Source organism: Oncorhynchus mykiss, chromosome 30 (genome assembly GCF_013265735.2).
Source record: "Oncorhynchus mykiss isolate Arlee chromosome 30, USDA_OmykA_1.1, whole genome shotgun sequence".
NCBI classification, from domain to species: domain Eukaryota; kingdom Metazoa; phylum Chordata; class Actinopteri; order Salmoniformes; family Salmonidae; genus Oncorhynchus; species Oncorhynchus mykiss.
In genome coordinates this window covers 15571715-15577714 of record NC_050570.1, presented here as the reverse complement: position 1 = coordinate 15577714, position 6000 = coordinate 15571715, and the positions used below count along the sequence as shown (strand labels likewise).

Below are 6000 nucleotides of genomic sequence, written 5' to 3'. Positions count from 1 at the left end.
CATTTTCAGACAGGTGTAGACGATTAAAATACGCATTGTGAACTTATTGTGATCCCGATTTCACAAGTGTAAACAGACTAGATCAAGAAAAGATCAGGACGAAGAACGCATGTAAGTGTCAGGTATAAACGGGGCTAAAGAGTCACCCTAGTGTGAACACTGCTTGCTACACTCCTCTCTCTCTTACTCGCTCGCCGCTAGCTCTCTCACTCACTCACGCAGTATCGCTTCATCTCTCTAGCTCTCTCCCTCTCTCTCTCTCTCTCTCTCTCTCTCTCTCTCTCTCTCTCTCTCACACACTCTATCGCTGAGCTCTAACCGGTTGGATACAGTGCAGAGGACTTGAGGAGAGTGCTCTTTTCTTCTTTGGCATTTCCTTCCTGCCTCTCTCCCTCACGCGCTGTTGATTTAGATCATGTCCTTAGGGTGAGGATGTATTTGTGTCAAGCTGCAACAAAGGAAGAGTAAACAAAGAATAAACATTTACTGAACGGAGGAACGGGAAAGACCCTCCTTTATAGGCTCAACAAAGGTGAGTTGAAAAACTGGTCTTATAACTAGTAATTCTCTCTTTCTCTCTTTCTGCTCTGTGTGGACCTCTTCTTTTCACTATAAAAGTGTGTATTTCCATAGTCGTGCAGGAAGACACACATGAGCGTGTATGGTTTTGTGTGATAGTTTATTATAATAATAATATTAATCATATATTCAGATTTAATAGCACTATTCATTATATAAAGAAATCTCAAAGAACTGTAAAGTAAACAACAACAAAAAGCAAGCAATTTAAAAACAACATCATCATGTTGAGTAGCTCTACAGTCAAGAGACTGAAGGATGAGAAAGTTCACACTTACTACGTCAAACGACACACTGTTTTCATCGTTGAGGGATGCCTGCCTCTTTGGTTGTGAGGACTGAGGAGAGAAGTTACACTCTGGGTTGGGTTGTAAACATGGTGTGCTCTTTTATTGTCTGATATCCAGGTGGAGTGTTTTCTCTCTACCATGGTAGCAGAGTGAGCTCAGTGTAAGAAAGGCGAGGGCAGAAAGTTCTGTCTCTCAGCTCTCCCTTTACATGTGAGGCAATTAAGGCAGATTGGCAGTGGCTGTCGGTGGGTAACCTGGAATCAGGCGCGTGGAGGTGCGTTGAGAGGATTTAGAGAGGAGAGGGACAATCCCTTTGTACATCACAAAAAGCCGTCTTCTCACTGACTAATGATTTAGAATTCACTAAAGAAATTAGTTTAAAAAAACGTATGGGCTTTGTTTCCCATTGGGCATACACTGGTTGAATAGATGTTGTTTCCACGTCATTTTAATGAAATTGCATTGAGCCAACGTGGAATAGACGTTGAATTGATGTCTGTGCCCTGTGGGTTGCAAGTTTTTGTTTGAGTAAACGTGGCCAGAGGCATCTTGTGTGTGCGTGTCTGTGCGTGCACGTGTGCATGTCTGTGATTGTGTCTGCGTACAGTGGCCTTTGGAGTATTTTGAGGTAATGTGTCCATTAGGGCTAATGCACACAGTGCTGAGCCTTCACATTTAATGACTGCAAACTGGGAAATGATTCAGGCATGGCACTGAGAGCATGTAGCATATTCCCTCTTGCATTTTAGTTGATGGATGCATTTCAGCATGCTTACAGGATGGCTTTACACAGTAGCTCGCCTGTGGGTCCTTCTCTGAGAACACTGTTCTCTGACGTAGGGAACGTGATTTAGTGAATGGAAAAGTTCATATTAAATGCTCTGAGGGGGTCAGTGTTGTAAGTGATTATGAATTCACTTGTTTTAATTAAACAAGGGAGAGGATATATAGGAACACACACTCGGTTGGAACATGGGGCATTATTTCTCAGTGTAAACCAGTGGCGGTCGTTACCATTTAACCTGTTTAGTATAGATGGCAGTATTTTGATGTTTGGATGAAAAACATACCCAAAAGAAACTGCCTATTTCTCAGGCCCAGAATCTAGAATATGCATATAATTGTCAGATAGAAAACACAAGTTTCCAAAACTGTCAAAATATTGTCTGTGAGTATAACAGAACTGATATTGTAGGCAAAAACCTGAGGAAAATCCAACAAGGAAGTGCCTAGAGAAACGAATCTCCCTGTTGCATTGCATGCCTTCCCTCCATTCAAAGGGATATCAACCATATTCCTTTCTCTATGGCTTCCACATGGTGTGAACAGTCTTTAGACATAGTTTCAGGCTTTTATTCTGAAAAATGAGCGAGAAGGATCACATCGCATCAGTGGAAGGCTGGGTGCCAGCAGAGTTTTGCATGTGCAACAACTTGGAGCACACATTTTCTCTCTCTCTCCTATTGAAAAAGCTACGGTCCGGTTGAAATATTATTGATTATTTATTGTAAAAACAACCTGAGGATTGATTATAAAAAACATTTGACATGTTTAGAACTTTAGGGATACTATTTGGAATTTTCGTCTACCCCGTCGTGACCGCTCGAGCCTGTGGATTTCTGAACAAAACGCGCCAACCAAATGGAGGTATTTTGGATATAAAAATAATCTTTATGGAACAAAATGAACATTTATTGTGTCTCGTGAGTGCAAACATCCGAAGATCATCAAAGGTAAGCGATTCATTTTATTGTTTTTCTGACTTTCGTGACCAATCTACTTTGCTGCTAGCTGTTTGTAATGTTTTGTCTGCTGAAAGATGTCCTAACATAAACACTTGGATAGCTTTTGCTGTTAAGCTTTTTTGAAATTTGACACGCCAGGTGGATTAACAACAAGCTAAGCTGTGTTTTGCTATTTTGCACTTGTGATGTCATGAAAATTAAATATTTTTAGTAATTTCATTTGAATTTTGCGCTCTGCAATTCAGCGGATGTTGATGAAAATTATCCCGCTAATGGGATGGGTGTGCCAAGAAGTTTTTAAGATGAGGGAGGAAGATTTTTTTTTAATGAGCTTTGCCTTATTTCTGTTACAGCATATTGGGTGACTGTCATTCATATTCCATTCACCCAGTTCAATGTAACATCGATAGATTTATGCTACTGCATGATACTCAAATTTCCCCTGTACCCATCATGAGGTTGCTACAACCTAGCCTATGAATTAAAGTTTACATCGCAGGTGCACAGGTCGAGAATTTTGAGTAATCAAGGTGACAGACAGTGACACATTCAATACCGCCTTGCAAACTGTTGCCTGCATCTAGCTGATCTAGGGTGTAATAATTAGTCCAACAGTTGCAAATTAGAGTTTCCATTGGACAAATTCAGGTATGTTTATCCCCGTTTCGTTCCATTTGCTTCCATTTAAACACAGTTTTTCAACAGTATCTGCAGAATGAAAAATAAAATGCAGAATAGGTGGCAGTAGACAGCGCCAGCAGTAGATCCAGCAGATGTACTTCTCAGGCTTTAAAATGAAAGAACTGGAGGAAGTAGGTCTGATAAAGGCTAAAAAAAGCTTGGAGTGTCATGACTCTGTTAATGTCTCACAGGCTGTCACACGTCTAACCCTGTCTGTCTGGGCAGCTGTTGAGCCCTACAAGGGTAGGTGTCAATTAAAAGCACTCAACATAGCCTCAATCCAATAGGGCTATATCAACAAATGTCTTTCATTTGACATTTTAGTCATTTAGCAGACACTCTTATAGGCAGCAACTTACAGTCAATACATTAATCTTAAGATAGCTAGGTGAGACAACCACTTATCCCCTATCAGCAAAGAAAAGTGAAAGGTTTATTTAATTGTATACGTTTGTATGGTGGGGGGGGGGGATAAGACTGAGATGTCTTATTTAAGATAACACAGACAGGTTATCAGCACGCCAAGTCTACAAACAAACCATTTAGATGGTTAGCTAAGAAAAAAAAAACTGTCAATGACTTTTAATAAACATCTGTAGTCGAAATTCGCAGAATACCATATAGAATATCAGTCTTATCAAGTTATCTCTGCATAAAGTTCATATGGAGTTCCCCATTTCTGGGCTGGGTCTATGAGTCTCTCTCTCTGTCTCTCTCTGTGTGACTGACGGAACCAGGCAGGCAGCCTCAGTTCATATACAGCAGTCGGTTCCTTGACATTGCCTTTGATGCTCCCCCGTATCCAATTCCACTCAACAGATGATCATCTCTAGCAGGAACCTAGCAGGAATATATGTATAATAGACTCTCATCTCATCAGCTGTATTGTGTTTCCTCTGTGTCTGTGGGCCCGCGGGGCCTTGTATTTAAAACCATTAGACGCCAGACGCAGTAAGCTAGCGGTCTACCCTGTTACACTGTCAAGTGTAATATCTGATACTAGGAATAGAGAACTCTATGCATTCAGACACCGTTTACTGCTGTGTATTACCGTGTCTGCTCAATGGATAAAACAGTGCAAATTAAAAGCTTGTCGTTGTTGTTTACTCCATATAAAACCACATTCCATTAATCCATTAAATGCATTCATTAAACTGAAATGTCAATAGTGTTGATTTGCTTGTAGTCACCCTTCACTACAATGTCATTCCATCAGTATACACATTAACATTATTTGTGGGTGGTTGCTTTGTCACCCAACACGAGGGTAGAGTGTCTCTCTCTCTCTCTCTCTCTCTCTCTCTCTCTCTCGTTGTGTATCTAAGCCTTGCTGAAATGAGAAGCAGGAATAATAAAATAAAGAACATGATGTTGAAATTCAGAGACATTTTCACCCACTGGCAGTTTTGAATACTAATGTTCTGTGTGCTTCTGTGTTAATGCTCTGTGTACAGAAGTGCATCTTTGGGTCAACAGAACATGCATCACATTTTCCTATACTACCTGGCTATGGAAGTATTGACCTATTGATAAACAAGATTTAGAATTACAATAATGGCTGCACTTTGCTAAATGGCGCATATTAACTGTGCTAATATTGGTACTATTGAAGCCTTCTCTGCATTTTAACACAATCAGACCGAGAAAGCAATTCATCTGTGATACCATGGAATCAGCATTCCACTCACCATGCTCCTACCATTGGCAAAATGTCTTGATCCATACTACAAAAAACTGTATGGATCCACAGGAGCAGGAACTCAATGTTCTGAAAAGCCCGATGTCTGAATCATACTGTAATGAATGGCTCAGCTCCCCGTTGTCAATACTCATTACTTGCTCTACCTGCCTGTGACCAATTGCTTGACTAGTGGATCTGACCTTTGACTGACCAGTGTCACAGTACACCCTATACCTGTATTAGAAAACAGATAATGACAGCTCAGTAAGGAGGGGAGAGTGGGGAGGCAGGGGTGTGTCTGTCCATATAATAGACTTAAGGTTCACTGACCTATGCTCAGCCAGTAGGTGTATACAGAGGCGAATGCCACCAGATCGAATGAAAAGTGAATGAGGGAGGAATGTCAATGTCTGACACCTGCTGTTCGTGATTACAGGTGAATGTGTTAGCATTACGGCATGAAGTCCCCCTAGCTGCCTCTTTGTCTCAACTTGACCAAGCCCTCAGGACAGGATAAACTTTTCACCCCAGATAAAAGGATAAGTCAAAGCTGTGACCCTGATGCCTCTCTAGTGTCTGACCACATGCAATGTGACAGCCAGGTGACCGAAGGGAATATGTGACCTCACCTCACGTCCACCATCAAAGGTGCCAGCTCATTCCCAAGAATATCATTATCTATATTGGAGAAAATGGACTGACCTCTAAGTCAACATCACTCAGAACACGAGTAGTAATATCCAAGGTTTGGGTTTATACAAACCATGAGAGAGTGGATGCTATTACCACCCATAACTCACTGTCCTTGCTCAGAGGGACAACATTTCTCTCATTATTTGTTCATTGATGTTCAGTGGGTAACATAATCTTTTTACTCAAGCTGTTCATATCTGCAGTTTAGATTCCAATGCATGAGGCATGTTCAGGACTTCCCCCTATTCCCTCTAAGTGTCCGTTGACTGGCGGCAGAGTGACTCACCAGAGCAGTGGGACTGGAACGATAGATTGGTATATAGTTCTCAGG

General features: G+C 41.2%; 1 protein-coding gene across 2 annotated transcripts in view; it reads left to right on the top strand.

Moving 5' to 3' along the window:
• Positions 1-251: 251 nt before the first annotated feature.
• LOC110521411 (protein shisa-like-1a) overlaps positions 252-6000 on the top strand; it is a 41447-nt gene continuing 35698 nt past the window's right edge. For both annotated transcript variants that reach the window (XM_021598942.2, XM_021598943.2), the window contains exon 1: positions 252-532. The gene's annotated coding sequence lies outside the window, so the exon portion shown is untranslated. The remainder of the gene's footprint in view (positions 533-6000) is intronic.